Genomic DNA, 20,926 nt, shown 5'->3' on the forward strand with positions numbered 1-20,926 from the left:
GGTCAAATCCCACAATAGCAGGGATTCTGAACCTTTGCTGGGTTCTGGGCCCTTCTGGCCATCTGGTGAAGCCCATGGACCCCTTCAAAAAAAAAAAAGATGTTTAAATGTATAAAATAAAATATGTAGAATTACAAAGGAAACCAATTGTATATTGAAATGTAATATTAAAAAATAACTCAAAGACCCCAACATAAGAGCTCTCTCGTGATTACATGACTAGGCAGGCCTTCAAGGTTTGTAATAAAAAGGATTTCCTGAGGCAGGTGGCCAGTGAGGACCCCTACTCCCAGACCTCCTGGTTACCTTGGTTTGCCCCTCTCACATATGTCGCGTGGTCTCATATATCATGCAGTCAGGGCCTTAGCTGGCAAACCTGAAGAGAGCCTTGTGTAAACCACAGAGGGGGAAGTTACCTGGAGATGGCTTCAGATCCACTCTAGGGTGCAAATTCTTGTGCTCTCAGATCATAGGGGAAAGGGCCCTGTGTGGGGAGAGGTAATATAGTGCTGGTGTGGGGAGAGAGAGACCTCGGGATCACCAAGAAGGCTAAGTGATAGCCAGGTGAGGAAGCAAGACAGGCCCAGTCCAAAGCACACTGCCCTCCCCCTCAACTGGGGGAAAAGATTGTTGTAGTTATTTGTCAGCCGTGACATCAGGGAGGCGATGCCATGACATGCAAGTGAGTCGGATTTAAGTGAGGGAGGGCTGTGCGGAATCGCCAGCCTGCTAGCCGATAGTGTCCTGTTTTACGTAATTCTTCTTACAACTAGATGCCAAGCTCAGTTGTTTCCACCTGCTTAAGGGTTAAGGCCCTGGGACAAAGCCTCGGTTGCTCCACCCTGGTGACTGTGCCAAGCTTGTTTCTGATCCCCGTCCTAGATGGCAAGCTCCACAGATGCAGGCATTATGTTGGTCCTAAAGTTTTTCTTTCCCAGTGATCAGCCCAGAGCTAAAGCAGAGTAGAGGCTGGACTAGATAGATATTTATTGAATGAATATCACATTTATAGGAAATTTGCTTTATTGTATTTGGGATGCATAGCAATACTTCAGCTTGAAATGTCTTTAAGAATGTTGACCATCATGTTGGCTGGGAGGTGTCCACCTTGAAGTGGACCTCCAGCTCTGTCTGGTCCAATGCGAAAGGCCTTAAGTAGAGGTCAGAAGAGGGACTGTGTGTGTATTCTTGGAGGTCCAGCCTAGCACAGTAGCTCCTTCATTAGCAAGTGGGTTGAAAGATGATGCCTTCTTCAGCCAGAGCTGTCCACTGAGTCCTAAAGGCCCCAGGATCAGAAGTGCCCCCTAACTCAATCTTCTTTCTTTCCAGCTTGAAAAGGGGACACCCTGAACTAATTGAAAGATGTGTCTAGGAATGGTAATTCTTTGAACTCCCGTTGACATCTGAGATCTCTAAGCACATACCATGTGCCTTTATTCTATATCCACAGAGACTAGAACTGTGATTTCATAGGTGTAGGGAGCTTCTGGTAAGAAACTCCTTCCACCTACTCGAGTCACTCCCTGCTCTGTGACTTCATAGCTTTAGAGAGAAGAATCAGAGGTTGGGTGACTTGGCCAGGGTCACATGACTAGCATGCATCAGCAGCACTTGAACCCAGGTCCTCATTCTGATGCCAGTACTCCATCCACTTGGTCATCCGGCCTCCCACCTCTCTCTCCCATCATCATCACTATTTCATTTCTGTTTCTTAGAAGCTCCAGACTTTGGGTGCTGGTGTTTTAGCAAATGGAAAACCTTGTCTTTCTAGAGGCCAAAACCAAACCAAACGCACCTAACACTCCCCATCTCTGCAGCCCTGGGCGAGTCACTGAACCTGTTGAGCTTCTACCTCCTCACCTGTGAAAACAAGGGCTTGGATCAGCCAGATCTTGATGTTCCTTCAAGCTCCCAATGATTTCATCATCCTAGGAACACTCTCTCCCCTCAAGGAGTTTGTACTCCACAAGAGAAATAGGACGTGTAAATGATGAAGAACAAGAGTGTGCAAATTAACTGGAACAAATAATAAAACTTTGGACATATACAGTAAACAACAATTTTTTACATCTGAAAAAAACTGTCAATATTCAGCAGGTCTTAGGGGGTAGGGCTCATACATAAATGCTCATACCCCTGTATGAGCATTTATTAAGCACCTACTGTGTGCCAGACACTATACTAAGCACTTTAAAAAAATCTCATTGGATCCTTACAACAAGATAGGTGCTGTTATTATCCCTGGTTTATAGTTAACTGTCGAGTTACAGTTGAGTTAAACTGAGGGAAAGAGAGGTTAAGTGACTTTGCTACAACCACTTGTTATGTGTTATTTGGTAGGGCATTTGCAGAATTTTGACATAAATTCTTTCACTGTTCGTCACAAAGGCACACGTTTATCATACTGGATGTTGTGTGCCTTTGACAAATAGTCCACGTTTCTAAGTCCAGGCTATAGGTTATAATGGGGTTTAAATCAAGTGAGTTCCCAGGCCATTGAAGTATGTTCTTCTCCATCTCTAAGACACATTTCTGAGCCTTTGGGGAAACACAGAATGGTGTGAGGTTGGATCACATTTCTATTTAAGGATTTCTATAATTTCGGAACAATTTTGCTTCTTAGCATATCAACATATTTATCAGAAGTCATCATTCCCTCAATGAGGCAAGAGTTCTAGGCCCCCTAGAAGGAAAAAAACCAACAACAATTTTTAGTTGTCATTTTACAGTCTGATGAAGATGCGAGATCTTACAGAAGTTTTTCTGATGGTGGTTTTTGTAGAACCTTCAATGACAAAGGGAATTTCATCTGTCAATATGACCTTTTCCCAATCTTCAGGATGCCATTATTTGTATGGTCTTGCCCACAACAGGTTTTTCTTTATAGCAATGTAGCTGCCTCAACTGTAAAAAGGAAATCGCAGAAGCTTCTACCACAAAGGTTACTGAGGATCAGATGAGGTACTATGTGTAAAATAGCACAGTATCTAATACATAGGACACACTATATAAATGCCTATTCCCTTCCCTGTTGTTTTTAGGTTTTGACCATACTTCAATATTATTTCCTTGTGGGCTCAAATGACCCTGGAAATGCTTGACTCCCCACACCAACAGCCACTGCACTATCTCTAACAGTCATTGTAGTATGCTCTTTAAGAGCTAAAACTTTTGTGTATTTCCTTGGAGAAATATCATTCTTAAAAATCACTAAAGTAAAAATATAACAAAAGACAGCAATGGAATATATGTGTATGGCCCTCAATTGAGAAAGAATTAACTAAAAGTAGAGAAACAACTCAATGCAGCTTCCCCTGGTCAAGGTCGGCCAATCTGAGTCAGGAGACTAAAAGCAGAAGCATTTGAGTTAGACTCTAAAGGTCTCTAAGTCTAATCCCTCTATCACATGCCAGGCTTTCAGATACATGAAGAGCTCTCTTGTTCCCTTCTCCTGTTCCCCTTGAGTCTTCTCTTCAGCTTAAATAGTCTCAGTTCCCCAAACTCATCATTCTATCTTCTGCCTCAGGGTCCTTGTCCAAGCTGTCCCTTATGTCTAGAATGCACTGCATTGCTCTCCCTCCATGCACCTCAGAGAATACCTTTCTTCCTTCAAGGATTTCCTTAGGAAGCATCAGCTAAAATCCTCTGGTTAAATGAAGGTTCTGGTTAGTTGACTCCTAATCCATCAGAGATTTCCTTTTTCTCCACTCTGTTCATGATTATTGATATCCACAGAGCAGTTCTTATTTACAAAAGGCTTTTTTTGTTTATTTTTTTCATGGAAATTCAATGGAAAGGCCACAGGATAGCTTTCAAGATGTAAACAAAGAAATCTCAGAGAGGTGGGGGCAGAGCCAAAATGGCAGCCAGAAAGCAGGAACTGACTTAAGCTCTCCCCCAAATCCCTCCAAACACCTGTAAAAATGACTCTGAACAAATTCTATAGTGGTGGAACCCATGAAATAGCAGAGGGAAGGAGGTCTCCAGCTCAGGACAGTCTGGATGGTTGCTGGGAAGGGTCTATCGCACTGTGCTGGGAAGTGGAGCACAGCCCAGTGTGGACCATGCCAGGATAGACCAGACCAGATCAGGAGTCAGCCACAGCAGGTCGTAGGGCCATGAATCACTGAGCTGTAGCAGTTACCAGACTTCATAACCCACGAATGCCAAAGACCACGGAGCAGGTTAGTGGGAAAACTGCTGGATCTGGGTGAGAGCAGTCCTGCACCAGCCCTGGGTGTAGGAGAGGTGCAAGGAGGTGGAGCAGCAGTGGTGGCAGCAGCAGCAGGAAGCTCCTGCTGCTGCTTTCAGAGCTCCAGCATCAGCTGCTTCTGGAGTCCCTGGCTCACAGGGTGAGAGGAATCAAGCAGTGGATCATAGCAGGAGTGCTGGGATTGCTTTGTTGGTGCAAAGGCAGGTTCTCTTCCTTTGTCCTGTTTGGATCTGGGTCATAGTCCTGGTTGGCGGTTCTTGGGGGAGGGCAACCGCTGCTGTGGCAGAGATTGCGGTGACAGTGGAGTAGAAGTAGCACTGAAAACAGCAGTGCAGCCCCTAAAGCTTAGGACAAAGTACTCTGTACTCTACAAGCAGTCATACCCTGACAAAAAGCTCAAAGTTCACGTAGTTGGCTGGGAACATGACCAGGCAGCGAAAAAGGACTCAGACTCAGACTGTAGAATCTTTTTTGGTGACAAGATCAAATACAGCCAGAAGAAGTCAACAAAGTCAAAGAGCCTACATCAAAAGCCTCCAAGAAAAATATGAATTGGTCTCAGGCCATGGAAGAGCTCAAAAAGGATTTGGAAAATCAAGTAAGAGAAGTTGAAGAAAAACTGAGAAGAGAAATGAGAATGATGCGAGGAAACCATGAAAAACAAGTCAACAACTTGCTAAAGGAGACCCAAAAAATATTGAAGAAAATAGCACCTTAAAGAATAGACTAATCCAAATGGCAAAAAGAGCTCCAAAAAGCCAATGAGGAGAAGAATGCCTTGAAAGGCAGAATTAGTCAAATGGAAAAAGTGGTCCAAAAGACCACCGAGGAAAATACTACCTTAAAAATTAGATTGGAGCAAGTGGAAGCTAGGGACTTTACGAGAAATCAAGATATGTATTATAAAACAGAACCAAAGGAATGAAAAATGGAAGACAATGTGAAATATCTCATTGTAAAAACCACTGACCTAGAGAATAGATCCAGGAGAGATCATTTAAAAATTATTGGACTACCTGAAAGCCATGATAAAACAAGAGCCCAGACATCATCTTTCAAGAAATTATCAAGGAAAGCTACCCTGATATTCTAGAACCAGAGGGTATAATAGAAATTGAAAGAATCTGCTGATCCCCTCCTAATAAAGATCCCAAAAAGAAAACTCCTAGGAATATTGTCACCAAATTCCAGAGTTCCCAGGTCAAGGAGAAAATACTGCAAGCAGCCAGAAAGAAACAATTTGAGTATTGTGCAAACACAATCACGATAACACAAGATCTAGCAGCTTCTACATGAAGGGATCAAAAGGCTTGGAACATGATATTCTGGAGGTCAATGGAGCTAGGATTAAAACCAAGAATCACCTACCCAGCAAAACTGAGTATCATGCTCCAAGGCAAAAGATGGATTTTCAACAAAATAGAGGACTTTCAAGCTTTCTCAGTGAAAAGACCAGAGCTGAGTAGAAAATTTGACTTTCAAACACAAGAATCAAGAGAAGCATGACAAGGTAAACAAGAAGGAGAAATCATAAGGGACTTACTAAGGTTGAACTGTTTTGTTTACAATCCTACATGGAAAAATGATATGTATAATTCATGAGACCTCAGTATTAGGGTAGCTGAAGGGAATATACATACATACATATACATATATATGTATATATACATATATATACATATATGTATACACACACACACACACACACACACACACACACACATATATATATATATATATATATATATATATATATATATATATAGACAGAGGGCACAGGGTGAGTTGAATATGAAGGGATGATATCTAAAAAAATAAAATCAAATTAAGGGATGAGAGAAGAATATATTGAGAGAGGGAGAAAAGGAGAGATAGAGTGGGGTAAATTATCTCGCATAAAAGGGGCAAGAAAAAGCAGTTCTGTAGGAAGGGAAGGGGGAGTGGGCGAGGGAGAATGAGTGAATCTTGCTCTCATCGGATTTGACCTGAGGCGGGAATAACATATACACTCAATTGTGTATCTTACCCCACAGGAAAGAAGGAGATAAAAAAGGGAGGACGATAGAATGGAGGGCACATAGGGGGAGGAGGTAATCAAAAGCAAACACTTTTGAAAAGGGACAGGGTCAAGGGAGAAAATTGCATAAAGGGGGATAGGATAGGAAGGAGCAAAATATAGTTAGTCTTTCACAACATGAGTATTGTGAAAGCTTTTTGCATAATGATACACATGTAGCCTATGTTGAATTGCTTGCCTTCTTAGGGAGGAGGTGTAGGGAGAGAAGAGGGGAGAGAATTTGGAACTCAAAGTTTTAAAAGCAGATGTTCAAAAACAGTTTTTGCATGCAACTAGGAAATAAGATATGCAGGCAATGGGGCATAGAAATCTATCTTGCCCTACAAGAAAGTAAGGAAAAAGGCGATGGGGGGGAGTGAGGTGACAGAAGGGAGGGCTGACCAGGGAATGGGGCAATCAGAATATATGCCATCTTGGAGTGGGGGAGGGTAGAAATGGGAGAAAATTTGTAATTCAAACTCTTATGAAAAACAGTGCTAAAAACTAAAAATATTAAATAAATAAATAATGACTAGCTGTGTGACCTTGGGCAAGTCACTTAACCCCAATTGCCCTGCCTTCCCCCCTGCAAAAAAAAAATCTGTGAGTCTTTGACAAGTGCCTGATATGTGTGAGATGTGGGCAGTGCCTTACCATCAGTTCATGTAACAGGGGCAGTGGCACTGGATCCCTCTCCCCTATTACTATTGAGAAAATTGCTATAGCCTGGGACCCCCAGGCTCAGAACCTAGGGTATCCTCAGCTGCTCTCTCTCACCTCCCATATCCAATATCATCCAAGGTCTAGTGATTTGACTGTTGTAATATCTCTTGACCACAGTTCTCCTCTCCTCCTGCCCATCCTGGGGCCAGCCTCATCACCTCACACCAGTACTACTACAATAGCTGCTGGCCAGTCTGCCTGCCCCAAGTCTCTCCCCACTCCTATCCATTCTCTGTTCAGCCACTGAAGTCTATCCGTACTGGGATTCTCCCTCAGACTTCCAGCAAAGGGTAAGAAGAAAGGCTTCCCTTCCTTCTCCCCATCACTGGAAGTTGCTCACACAGGCTCTTTGAGAGTAGGGGTTCTTTTAGTCCTTATTCTTCACATCTGTTTCTCCATTGCCTCAGATGTAGAAAGTATTGAATAAATGCTTCTTAATTGCTCAGCAATAATGCTCGTGTAAGGGCATATAGAGCACCTGTGCCCTCCCCTAAAGAGGGAGAGCACATGTTCTGATTAGATTGTCCCCATTATATCAACTCTTTAAAAGTGAGTGTGACTCAGTGGCAAAAAAGAAGTAAATAAAAAACCCTGAAGGCCAAATTGAATCAAGAAGAAGTATATTTGGAATGTCTCAGTCCATCAGACTGGAGATACCTAATAGAAATGCAAGTTTAAGGTAAAAAGCTTGGCCCCAGAAAAAGAGAGGAAGAAGCCCTCCCTCCTTCTGGTAGAGAGGTGGGGGACTATGGGTGCAGAATGTTATAGGCACTCTCAGGGTGCTTACTGCTTCTCTAGTTAACTGGTTTTCTTTGTCAAAAGGAAGGGCTCACTTATGTGTGGCAAGAATATTTTGAAAAGATTGTTGTAAAAATAAAAGGCATCTATAAAACTTATTTAAAATTTTTAAAAAACATAAAGAAGAAATCTTGGGAAGACAGCAGAGCGAGAGTTAGCCTAGGGTACAGTTTTCCTCCCACTATGGCAAATAAAAGAAAAGCTAATTTTTAAAATGCAGCAAATATGGCGATAAAAAGATGAAGCAGAAAAAATCTAGTGCGATATAATTTTTGTAGGAAAAATAACTGAAACAGCTGAATCCACCCACCGGTTATTCCTGGTGCTCCCTCACCAGCGCAAGCACGCCCCCTTCTAATTCCTGGACAAGGCAGCCCTTGGCAGCCCCACCTTCCTCACGGCAGCTTTAGGATCATGCTTCTGGAGTGACCCCCTTAACAAAGCCCTAGGCACACCCCCATCTTGGGATGGCCAGAGAATGGAGGAAGGAGATGTTCTGGAGAACATCCCAGGAGTCCAGAGAGAGTAGAAGTATGATGCTGGCTCCAGCTCCTGGTTGCTATATGGGAACAAACAGGTGGCCAGCCAAAGGGAGGAGTAAGAGGAAGAGGCTTGATTGCAGTTTCTCAGAGATCCCCTCAGCAATGTCCTGAGAAATCTTCTCCCAAACCCTTCCCTACAAGGCCCCTTGGTGAGCAGGGGAAATAGAGGAAGGGGAAATCTGGAAGAGAGGGCCTAGGAAACATAGAGAATAGTTACAAATACAGAGGTGTCTAGGTATGGATAAACTTGTAAATGTTTAACAACCAGCTCTCTGAAAAGAAAAAAATATCTGTATCAACCATATGTTTTTAAATTTAATCTGCATTAACTCCCCAAACCCCACCCCCATCACCTTCTTAAGTCTAGACAATACACTAGGTCCTGGTTTGTAGCTTTTGCTGATTTCTGAGGTACAAATGCTCACACCTAAAATTTAACAATCATCTATCATGAGCTGACTCGAACTTGCTCCAGCACACCCCTGTCTCCCAGAGTCTCTTTACGGCAGACCTAATGGCCATACTTTCCCTTTGAAAGTCACCCATCTTGCCCAACCTGGCAGTCTGAAAAAAGAGAGAACAGGCAACAAGAAAGAGGAATGGAGGGCCAGGCGTCCAGAAGGGGAGGTATTTCTGGCAGGAACCACATTTACATCAAGGACAGCAGAGAGAAAGGCAGAGAGACTGGGAAAGACAAAGAAAAGCTGATAGTCTCAAAGAAAGGTGCTCTATCATAAACAAGTTCTTGCAACAGAGGAAACTGAGTCAGAATCCCCTGAGATGTTGCCACAAATTCTCCAAGAACACCTGAAATGACCATTGGACGACTTTCAAACTTCAAGCATGATTCAGATCCAAGAATTAAGTTTAAACAATCAAAGAGATAAAGACAGAAATTAGAAGGCTCTTAAGGAAGAAATCAGTACATCTCATAAGGGAGAAAAGAAAACCAGAAATAAATTCCAACAAGTAGAGTCTCTGAAAGAGAAAACAGACTTAGAAAGCAAAATCAAAGAGGTGGAAGGGAAATGACCTGAACAAAAACCAAAGACAAGATGTGAAGAACATGTTGAGAATATGACAAAAGACTAGCACTGAATGTGAATGCAGGATGCTAAAAGATAATCTAAGGCCTTAAGATAAAGATAACATAGGCCTTCCAGGAAAAAAAAATCAGGTAAAAGAGAATAGAACTGGAAAAACTTTGTAAAATCAGGACTATAGAACTGATAGGCAAAATTAAGAGAGTTTTAAAAAATTACTGGGGCAGCTAGCTGGCACGGTGGATAGAGTGCCAGGCCTACAGACAGGAAGGCCTGAGTTCAAATCTGGCCTCAGACACTTACTTGCTGTGTACCCCTGGGAAAGTCACTTCCCCCTTTTTGCCTCAGTTTCCTCATCTGTAAAGTGAACTAGAGAAGGAAATGGCCAACTATTCCAGTATCTTTGCCAAGAGAACCCCAAAAGAGATCACAAAAGAGTCAGACTGAACAACAACAGAATTACTAACCAAGCTGCTAAACCATTAGATGACCTGATCGAGAAATGGAGAAGGGGAAATCAAGTCACTAAAATAAAAAATGAACAGGGCAAATTCAAAACAGGGAGGAAATAAAAAGAATTAACAGAAACAATTATACAAAATTAATTGCAAGGAAAATAAAAATGCAAAGAAAATAGGGCAGTATCTGCCCCAAAAGCCTATAAATTCACAAAACAAAAAATAACTAGCTTGAACAACCCAATATCAGAGAAATAAATAGAGAGAGTCACAAATGAACCATCAAATGGAAAAAAACCTAGGCCAGTTGAATTTACCAGTGAATTCCACCAAATATTTAAGGAGCAACCAATGCTGTTGCAACAAAAATTGTTCTCAAAAATGGGGACAGAAGAGATTCAACCAAACTTCTGTTATGAGACTTTAATAGTCCTGATACCCAAAGAGGAGAAATGAAAATCAAAGAGGATTAAGACCAATTTTATTAATGAATAATTACCCCTCAAAAAGTCTTAAATAAAATCCTTGCAAGACTAAACAAAAGCCAAAAGTAATTCCCTCTAGCCAAATGTGGATTCATACCAGGGATGCAAGATTGGTTTTACATTTGAAAAATTAGTTATATAAGTAACAAATACCATATGACTCTTTTATGAATATAGGAAAAGTCCGAAATAAAACAGCACTCATTTGAAAATCCTTAAAAGAATAGGGATGAAGGAGTTTTACTTTAATAATATGAGAAGCATCTCTCTTTTTTATGTGCTTTTTTTTTGCAGGGGGGAAGGCAGGGCAATCGGGGTTAAGTGACTTGCCCAAGGTCACATAGCTAGTAAGCATGTCAAGCGTCTGAGGCCAGATTTGAACTTCAGGACTTCAGGGTCAGTGCTCTACTCACTGCACCACCTAGCTGTCCCCTGAGAAGCACCTCTCTAAAGTCAAGAACTAGCATGATTCACAGCAGAAAAACACTAGAAGCTTTCTAAGCTCAAATGGTATAAAGCACGGATGCCATTTCTTTCCATTCCCTGTTGTCATAGTTCAGGAAAGCTAAACAAAAGTAAAGGCATAAAGATTGACAAAGCAGAGATAAAAACCACTCCTGCTTACAGATGACATGACAGTATACTTAGAAAACTCCAAGGAATCAGCTAAGAAACTAGTTGGGACAATTAATAGCTTTAATAATGTACCAGGATACAAAACAAATGAACAAGTAAAATCACCAATATAGTAAGACCTTTAGAGTAATGTCAATCGTACTTATTAAATTATTTTTACCCTGATACTTTACCAAAGCTATTAATTGTCCCAATTAAGGTCCAGCAAAAACCAATAAGAAATGACAAGTAGAAAAGTCCATTCAAAATAACTATAAAATGCATAAAATATCTGGATGTTAATCTAATAAAACATAAAAAATTTACTTCAATACAACTACAAAACACTTTCTTAAAGGCTGAAATAATTGGAAAGTTATTTACTACTCATTGCTGGGCTGTGCCAATGTGGTAAAAATTAAGATACTATTTAAGTTTTAAAATTTGTGCTATACCAATCAAAGTCCTATAGATATATATTATAAAGCTAGGAAAAATTCATTGAAGGAATAAAGGGTAGAATCTGAGTAGAAATGGAGAAGTACAAACAGAGAAGGAAAGAGTATTATGAGACTTCCAGCTAATCATCATGAAAACAATTTGGTATGAGTTAAAAAAACAGAAAAGCAGATCAGTGGAACAGATTAGATAAGCAAGAAACAGCACCAATCTAAAATAGTGGTCAGCAGTCGATAAACCAAAGCACATAAATTATCTCGGCAAGAACTGCCTTTTTGACAAGTACTTCTGAGAAAGCTGGGAAGCAGTTTCACACTAGGTTTAGACTAATGTCTTACCTCGTGTACTACAATAAGCTCAACATGCATGTGGAACCTAATACTAAAAGTACAGATGGGATTTTTAAAACCATAAGAAAACAAGAGGAAATACATTTCATAACTGTGGCTATAATGACAAGGGAGAGATAGAGGGGTTCGTGTTGTTGCTGTTATTCAGTCATGTCCTACTCTCTGTGACCCCATTTGGGGTTTTCTTGGCAGACATACCGGAGTGGTTGCCATTTCCTTCTCTGGCTCATTTTACAGATGAGGAAACTGAGGCAAACAGGGTTGGGTGACTTGCCCAGGGACACACAGCTAGTAAGTGTTTGAGGCTGGATTTGAACTCAGGCCTTCTGGCTCCAGGTGCAGGCACTGTATCTGCAGTGCCACCTAGCTGCCCCAGAGGGAATCATAGAGCAGAGAAAATAGTTTCAGTTACGTAAAATTTAAAAAGCTTTTGCACTAAAAAAAAGAAAGAAAGAAAGAAAGAAAGAAAGAAAGAGAGAACAATGTAGACTAAGAAGAGAAACTATCATTTGGAGGAAATAATTGCATCAAATATCCCAGATAAAAGTCTGATATATAAGAAACCAGGGGTATCTTGGGAAATGACCCAAATCTAAATCACCAAGGGCCCTTCTTCAATGAAAAAGTGGTCGTAAGGCTCCATTTTCAAGGGAAGAATTACAAATGATAAATGGTCACTTGAAAATATTCTCTAAAGTGCTATTAGTAATATTAATGCACATTAAAACATCTCAAGAGGCCACCTCACCCCCAACAAATGATCAGACGACAAAAGATGGGAATTTAGGGTTAGTCTGTGTTGGAAGGGCTGTGGTAAGAGAGTTATGCAACTTTCAAGGAGTTGTGTATTGTCTGTCTTTTTTTTTTTTTTAAGAAAATCAGGACTAAGTGACTTGCCCAGGGTCACACATAAGTATCTGAGGCTGAATTTGAACTCAGGTCCTCCTGATTCCAGGGCCTGTGCTCTATCCACTTCACTACCTAGCTGCCCCTACTCCAATAATTTGGAATTATAAAGGAAAATGACTAAACTGTCCTTTTGACGCAGAGTTCCCAGTCCTTAGCATATACCCCGAGGAAGTCAGAGACAGAAACAAAGGTCCAGTGCATGCCAGAATATTCAGAATTTCACTCTTTATGATAGCAAAGAATTGGAAACAAAGTGGCAGAGATCAACAAGACCCTCAACTAGTGAAAGTTGGAAAAAAAATGTTATCCATAAATATAATGGACATTACTGGATAGTGAGCCATGAGCCGAGTCAAGCAGTTGGGCAATAGGCATTTATTAACCAGGTGAATTTTCTTGGAGTTTATTTCACAAACTCTGGTTAGGTCATTTCTCTAACCTAGGCTGGCCTGCGTGACCCAGAGCATCCCCCATTCCTCAGGGGATCCAGAATCCTGCCTGGTGTTCCTGCGTCACAGCTTCATCAAGTCTCCCCGATCTGTCTCTTCTCTGACTTTCTGAACCATGAGCTTAGGGCAAAACCAGGGGCAGTGGCTAAGAGCGTCCAAGAGGCTGATATATATTGGATACAAAGTAAACTTCTTAAGAATGAGAGCTACCTCCAAGTGGAAAGGGCTAGCCCAGGGCACAGTAAGCTCTTCACTGAAAGGGGGCACACTAGCAAAGGCTAGACAGGCAGGGATCATTTGACAGGAATGTTGCAGACGGAACTCCTGCCCAGATCTAGCTTGGACTAGAACCATTATGGGAGCTAGAAGGCTCCATCTATGAGGCCATCAGGTCTAGACTCCTGAATCACAGAGGAGGGAATGAAAACCTAGTGACAATATGTGACTTGCCCAGAACCCAGCAGTTCTGACTCCAAATCCCATAGACTGCCTTGGTACCCCAGGAGGGCGGCAGGCAGCCCCCCCCCAATCTTTAATCCTCCACATGGGGCCATGGCAAGTATCTGGCTGCAAGCATGGGGTGAACAGGATGGGAAAGGGGGTACAGGGAGATTGGGGAGACTACTGAGGAGCAGAGAATTAAGCGAAGCGTAGCCAGTGTGTGCCAGGAACAGAGAGATGGTTGGGTGAGTCATTCACCAATGCAGACAGTGAGGCTGGCTCTAGAACGGAGATCCTCCAGGGAGGGTCCGGCCTCTTGGCAGCTGTCCAAATAATGACTGGAGAGCAGAGCAGTAAAATGGGATGGTCAGACTAAGTGAGTCCCAGTAGCCACAGGCACATGACCGAGTTTGATGGGAGAAAAAAGGGTTAAGATTACAATGGGGAGTGGGGGTGATACTGTCCCGCAGAGTGGCTATAGCTTGTATCCAGCTGGGAGGGTAGAGAAGGCCTTTCTTACATCAGTCTGGGAAGGCTTCCTGGAGGGGGTGGGGGTGCTTATTTTTAAGCATTCTTTCAACAATGGGAGACATCACCACTCTGTGGGCTGAAGAGGGAAGACCGTTTCTGGCTTCTGGGCCTTCTTTGAGGAAAGCTCCAATGAAAATCGGGATGGCTAGCCCCAACACTTTGGAGCTGGTGAGCCTGGGAACAGGCTGTTAAGCACACCTACAATGTGTTTCAATGTCTACTAAAGATTAAGAAAGGCAAGGTGTCTGGGCTCTGTCAAAATCCTCGGTTCAAGAAGTCTGTGGATGAGGTGGGGGGAGTGGAGAGAGGAATGGGTCTTCATTCTTCTAGCTCTTGATGCCCACAAACCTCAAAAACCATCTTCCCTGTCTTTTTGTGGTCTTTGACTATACAATTAATTCATGCTTTATTCATTTTCTCTCTTAAGCTGAAAACAAAAGAACCACGTTTATTTTAGAAGGGGTATTTTACTGGGGAAAAGTTAAAATACATGTTATTAAAAATTAAAATTTAATATTATTATTAAATTAAAATATTAACTTTCAAGATTCTTTTAAAAATAATTAACTTTTGCCATATTCTTATGTGTTTCTAAGGAATTTTCATGTTGTATGTGCCAGTAAGAATGATTCTGGCTGGGAATTTGGTGTTGCTGCTTGTGGGGGCGGGGGGTAGGGCATTAAAGCTAATTCTTGGCAAATAGGCCATGAATCAACCTGGTCCTTGAAATGGGAAGAGACTTCAGTCATCTCAGAGGGTCAGTGATTGTCTTCCAGTATCTATGAAACCATCAGCCCCAAAATGATAAAGTACATGAAAGGAATATCTTGACTCTTCCCCAGTGGTTTAGCAAAGTTTATAGGTTTCATTTTTTATTTGCTTTCTGGTCTCTTTAGAGATGGAAGAGATTTTAAAGGTCATTCAATCCCTCGTTTTATGGATAAGGAAACTGTGGCCCCTGTTTGAACAAGTGACTAGCCCAAGGTATCACAAACATAGCAAGGTGCTTTTGTTGTTAAATAGTTTTTCAGTTGTGTCCAGTTCTTTGTGACCCTATTTGGGATTTTCTTGGCAGAGATACTGGAATGGTTTGCTGTTTTCTTTTCCAGCTCATTTCACAGATGAGGAAACTGAGACAAACAGGGTTAAGTGACTTGCCCAAGGTCACACAGCTACTACATGTCTGAGGCCAAATTTGAACTCAAAAAGGTGAGTCTTCCTGACTCCAAGTCAAGCACTCTATACGTTGTGCCACCTAGATGCCTATAGAGCTGGAGTTTCAATCCAGGTGATGGAAAGCAAAAGTGAGACATTGTCTAGACTCTAGAAATCATCAGGGAGGTATCTTATTATTTGGAGAGCCCCCAATACCTCTCTAGGGTGAGCGTTATTCCCTGGTTTGCAGATAAGGAAACAGATCCCAGAGGCTGACTGAGTCATGGGGCTGTGAACCCAGAACCGCCTGACGTGGAGTTCATCCATTCACTTTGTCTATGTTAGTGGCAATCGAGTCCTGGATGTGAATGACTAAGTCTTCAGAGGCCTTTCAGCAAAGCTCACTGCTCCTCATTAATTCTTTAAAACAGGATGATAAAATTATACTCACTTGGACACCGTGTGCTCAGCAATTTAAAAAGGCATTTACATGACTTCACTGGAAGGAAGTTGGGATTTATGGCTCTAGGAAGGCCTCTTCTGTGTATCCTTAAAGAACATAATATTTCTGCTTTATCAGGTCAAAATCATACACTACATGAAGATGTTAAAAGATGTTTAAAAAAAGTGAAAAGTCATCTCCCCCTGGTCGTAGCTTCTCAGAATGAGAAGGAAAACGGTCCAAAAAGGTGATTCGATCAACCATTCAAAAGCACCTATTTACTGCCTACAATGCGCCAAGCACCGACCTAGGCACTTTGAGATACAGAGGATATCAGGCCTTCCCCTCCACAAGCTAACATTTCTTCAGAGAGACAATGTGTGTATATATGTGTATATATAGTATAGGGTATATGTGTAGTGTGTGTAAGTACGAAAATATACTGTGGATAAAAATATGTAGTACCCCTCTGGACTTACTCCCCTGATTTGCACTGGCAAGTCGGGCCCAAGGGAGCTAACTGTTAGCTCACAAGGCCCCAGCAAAGTGTTTGATATTAATCACCAGGTGATAAACTCTGTTCTCAAAGAAAGGCATTAGCTCAAATGATATAACAAGGATATTTATTACAAAGCATATTCCCCCCCCCGCAAACCTAGGACACACTCTCCCACAAAGACACCCAGAATTCTTGGTAGGGGTGTGAGAAAGTGTATGTTACCTTAATGCATACTGACATGGCCCTAGCTTGGAGGATGCTGTTGGATTGGGAGGGGTGAGTTAACCCCCCACTCCCATCCCATTGCCCCAGCTGGGACTGTAGCAAAGCTGACGCTGGGTGGATGGGATTAATTTTGCCCACAGCTGGATTGATTTGGGACTCAGCTGAGTCCCAGATTAATCCAACTGTGTCCCTTTGGGCCAGTAGAGCCTAAAGGAAGCTTTGGAGACTTTGCCCCAACTTGGGGAGCTGCTGAGACCTCAGGAGACTCTCTTCTGATGGCTAATTAATCTTCTGGTCAATGGCTTTTATTTGAAACTGCCTTGAGTATTGCTTCTGCTTGAAGATATTGGAATATGATTTTAGTAAAAGGAAGGTTTGTTTAAACCCTGTGGTTCTGACTGTCTATTGTATCAAATGTAAGATGGTGGCCAGAGTACCTATGGGAATGAATATATGTGGCCAAGCCTCAAAGTGTCTCTCTCTCTCTCTCTCTCTCTCTCTCTCTCTCTCTCTCTCTCTCTCTCCTTCTCCGTGTGTCTCTCTGTCTTTTCTCTCCCTCTTTTCTCTCTCTGTCTCTGTCTCTCCTTTTTCTGTCTCTCTGTTTCTCTCTCTCTTTCTCTGTGTGTCTCTTTCTCCCTCCTCTCTCTGTCTCTTTCTCTGTGTGTGTCTCTGTCTCTCCTCTTTCTCTGTCACTGTCTCATCATCATGATGACGGGGAAGGGCCTCAAGGTCATATCATATGAACATTAGCTGTAATACCCTTAAGCTTGAGTTGATGAGGGTCTACATCAGGGTGGTGTCAGAGGAGAGAAGGGGTGGTATTCCAGAGATGAGACAAAGGGGAGGTCAGCAGTAGGATTTTGGGGGACAGATGGTGAGGAGTCCAGGAGACTGGTAGGACAGTGGTATCCTTGATAGGGACAGGGAAGATGGGAAGATGGAAGGGTTTCAAGAGGGAAGCTGAAGGAACAAGGGGGCGATCAGTCAGAAGAGAAGAGAAGACTCAGGGAGGACATGGTTGCTGTCTTCTAGTATTTGAAGGGCTGTTGAGTATGAGAAACTAGACTCGGCTTGATTCTTGGTACTTGGTACCAGCCTAGGAGCAGGGGTTGGAAGTCACAATGAGGCAAGTTAAAGCTTAATGTTAGAAAAAGCCTTCTCCCAATGAGGGGTAGCCAAAGGGGGATGGACTGATGGGCTGCCTTAGAGGGAGGGGCTCTTTCTCCTTGAAGGTCTTCAAGCAGATGTGGGAGGCACAGGTTGGACCAGATGGCCCCTGAGGTTCCTTCTTTCCAAATCTCCAGGTCTGGAACGTGAGTCTTCTTAGCTCTTACCTGATATCAGCAGTACCTTGATGTCAGATGCACCGAGTACATCATTCCCCCTTCTCGGTCCTGCTTCCCACATCTATAAAAGGAGGGGACAAACTTGAGGATCACTGGACTCCCTTCATGCTATGATTCTATGCAATATTGTGTGTTCTTGAATCCAACTGGCTCAGAAGGAGGAAAATCCAAAAGCTCAACTGGGCCCTCGCCACTGCTAGGCAATCCTTCTACACCTTCCTAATCTACTCTCCCACTTTCCATAGCATCTCTTCCAAACCTTTTCATCCCCCCCCAAGCCTCTGATGGCTCCCCCCTTCTTCCACTCTCAGCTGAGAACCTTGTCTCATATTTTATAGCAAAAACTGAGGCCATTTACTGAAAATGCTCTTTTTTCTACTCTTCCTCATCTCACATCACCCAGATGTTTTCTGTTGCCATCTCCTTCAGCCCCGTCTCACATGATGAAGTGGCCTTCCCTATTACTATAGAAGGCAACAACATCTTCCCAGTTCTGAAGACTCAAAACCTAATAGCCATCCTGGACTGCTCAGTCTCTCCTCCACCCCACATATCCAAGCTGTTGCCAAGGTCTGTCCATTTTACCTTTGCAATATTTATCAAATTTGCCCCCTTCTCTCCTCTGACATTGCCCCCACCCTCATCACCTCATCCCTGGATTACTGCAGTAGCTGCTGGGATCAGGTGAGGGTCCAACCTGCCTAGATCTCTCCCCACTCCAGTGCATCCTCCATTCAACCACTTAAGTGATTTTTCTGAAGCCCAGGTCTGACTATGTCACCCCCCTCCTTAATGAACTCTATTGGCTCCCTATCATCTCCAGTATTAAATACAAAATCCTCTGTTTTGTGTTCAAAGCCCTTCATAACCCTCCCCCTCCCCGTGCCTTTCCAGTCTTCTTACACCCCCACCCCACCACACAGTTTGCACTCAGTGACACTGGATTCCTCCCAGTTCTGTTAACAAAATACTCCATATCCCACTTCCAGGCATTTTCCCTGGCTGTCCTCCCCACACCCCCCCACACCCCCCTCCCGCCCTCTGCCCTGGGGGTACTCTCCTTGCCCATCTCTACCTCCTGGGTTCCCTGGCTTCCTTCAAGTCCCAGCTAAAATCCTATGTACAGGAAGCCTTTCCCAACCCCTGCTAACGCTAGTGCTTCCCTCTCCGTTACAATCTATGTATCCCATTCATAGCTTATTTGTACATGGTTGTGTGCATGTTGTCTCCTGTTAGATTGTAAGCTCCTTGAGGGCAAGAACTGTCTTTTGCCTTTCTTTGTATCCCCAGGGCTTAGCACATTGCTTGGTATGTAGAAAAGCCTTAAATGCTTATTGACTAACTGATCCGATCGACTCAATGCCCATCGACCCTCCTAAGTCCCCTTTGAGCATCCCAGTAGTTTTCCTGACCAAAGCAGTCATCTCTGGCCATCGTTCTCATACGTGTGCAGTCTCCTTCGATTAGAATGTAAGGTCCCTGAGGGCAGGAGCTCTTTCTGATTGTGTATTTGTATTGGTGCTACTTATTACAGTGTTTGGCACCTGTTACATGCCTAATAAATGCTTTTCCCTTTATTTTTCATTCATGGCCCTGCGCAACCCAACCCTTACAAACTGTCAATCATGTTTCATCCTAGTCGCCTTCCAAACCAGGTAACTCTTAGCTCTCTGCACCTCGCCCCCCCCACCCCCAGCCAAAAAACCCAATGCACCCTGAATTCCATTTTCATGCATTTCCTCCAGTTGCTCCCCACAGAAGAAAAGCCCTCTCTCTTGGGCTGAATTCCCATGAAGCCTTATGACACCTGCACCATGAAGACATCCTTAATTCTCTAGTCAGGGGTTCCACACTTTTTTCAGTCTCTATTCCCCCTTGGTTTTCAGTAAACTTTCCTGCTCCTATTCAATATGAAAAGAAATAAATTCAGAGTTTACCATTCACATAAGAAATGAGATTAACTTTTCCCAAAGACAACTTCATTTGATATGTAACATTTTTAATATCATAAAGTTGCTCAAAGTTTGTCAGAAAACAACTAAATATTCTTCTTTACAACTTGACTATTGTGTAAATAAGTTTAGAGCAAAGTTATATTTAGAAGATATATCAGATTCCATGCTGTCTTGGCAGGGGGGCGGGGAAGGGGGAAAGAAGAAAATTTGGAACTCAAAATGATGTGGAACTGAGTGTTGTAAATTAAAAATAAAAAATCTTAATTAAAAAGGGAAGAAAACAACTAAATAAATGAGACCCTTCATTCTGTCTCTTGTTATCCAACACTTTTACCTCCACATAGTTTTTAAACAGCCATCTACATGTCATGGGCAGCCTTTGGGTTGTTTCTTGCTTTGGAGTTGGTTGAGATAAGGGCATTGGTAAGATCAGGATGGGCTTTGCCAAAAGGTCACCCCAGGTGGTCTAAATTCATTGATGGCAAATCATTTTGGAGATCAATTAGCTTGGCTTCCTCTGGGAATTTGTCATAGATATTTTTTTTCCAGCTCAATATGAAAAGGCTTTCATTCGCAATCCTCATTCATCTGGTTTTGGTCCTTTGATTCTCTAAAAATTCTCAGATACCTAATGATTTCCTGTTTTTTCCCCTTCACTGCTTATAGTTCTTTCCAATCATTCATTCATTGAACAAACATTTATTAAATATCTATTTTTTAAAGAGCATCTACTACATAACAGGCACCGTTCAAAATGTGGGTGGAGGGGGGAAAAGGCAAAAGACAATCCTGGCCCTCAAGGAGCTTACAGCATGCAAACAGAGCAAGCTGCCTAAAATAAATAGGAGATAATTAACCGAGGGAAGGCTCTGGAATTAAGAGGGGTTGGGGAAAACCTCCTCTGAAAGATGAAACTTTCGATGGGACTTTAAGGAAGCTTGGGAGATCAGTAATGGGAGGAAGAAGGGAGAGTGTTCCAGGGATGGTGGACAGCTAGAGAAAATGCCCCAGACTAAAAAATGGAGTGTCTTGCTCCTGGAACAAAACTGTTTTCCTTATGCTACTGCCTTGGGAATAATTCAACACCACTGCAGTTATTTACCAAATATCTCCCCTGCCCCTCCCCACTGGGTGGATATTCCTGCCCTGGTCAGTAAAGGCATTGCTCCCCAAATCTCACAAAACACTTGTGACTCAGAGCCACTAGCAGGTAATATTGTGCATTAGAGATG

Source organism: Trichosurus vulpecula, chromosome 8, assembly GCF_011100635.1.
Source record: "Trichosurus vulpecula isolate mTriVul1 chromosome 8, mTriVul1.pri, whole genome shotgun sequence".
Taxonomy (NCBI): domain Eukaryota; kingdom Metazoa; phylum Chordata; class Mammalia; order Diprotodontia; family Phalangeridae; genus Trichosurus; species Trichosurus vulpecula.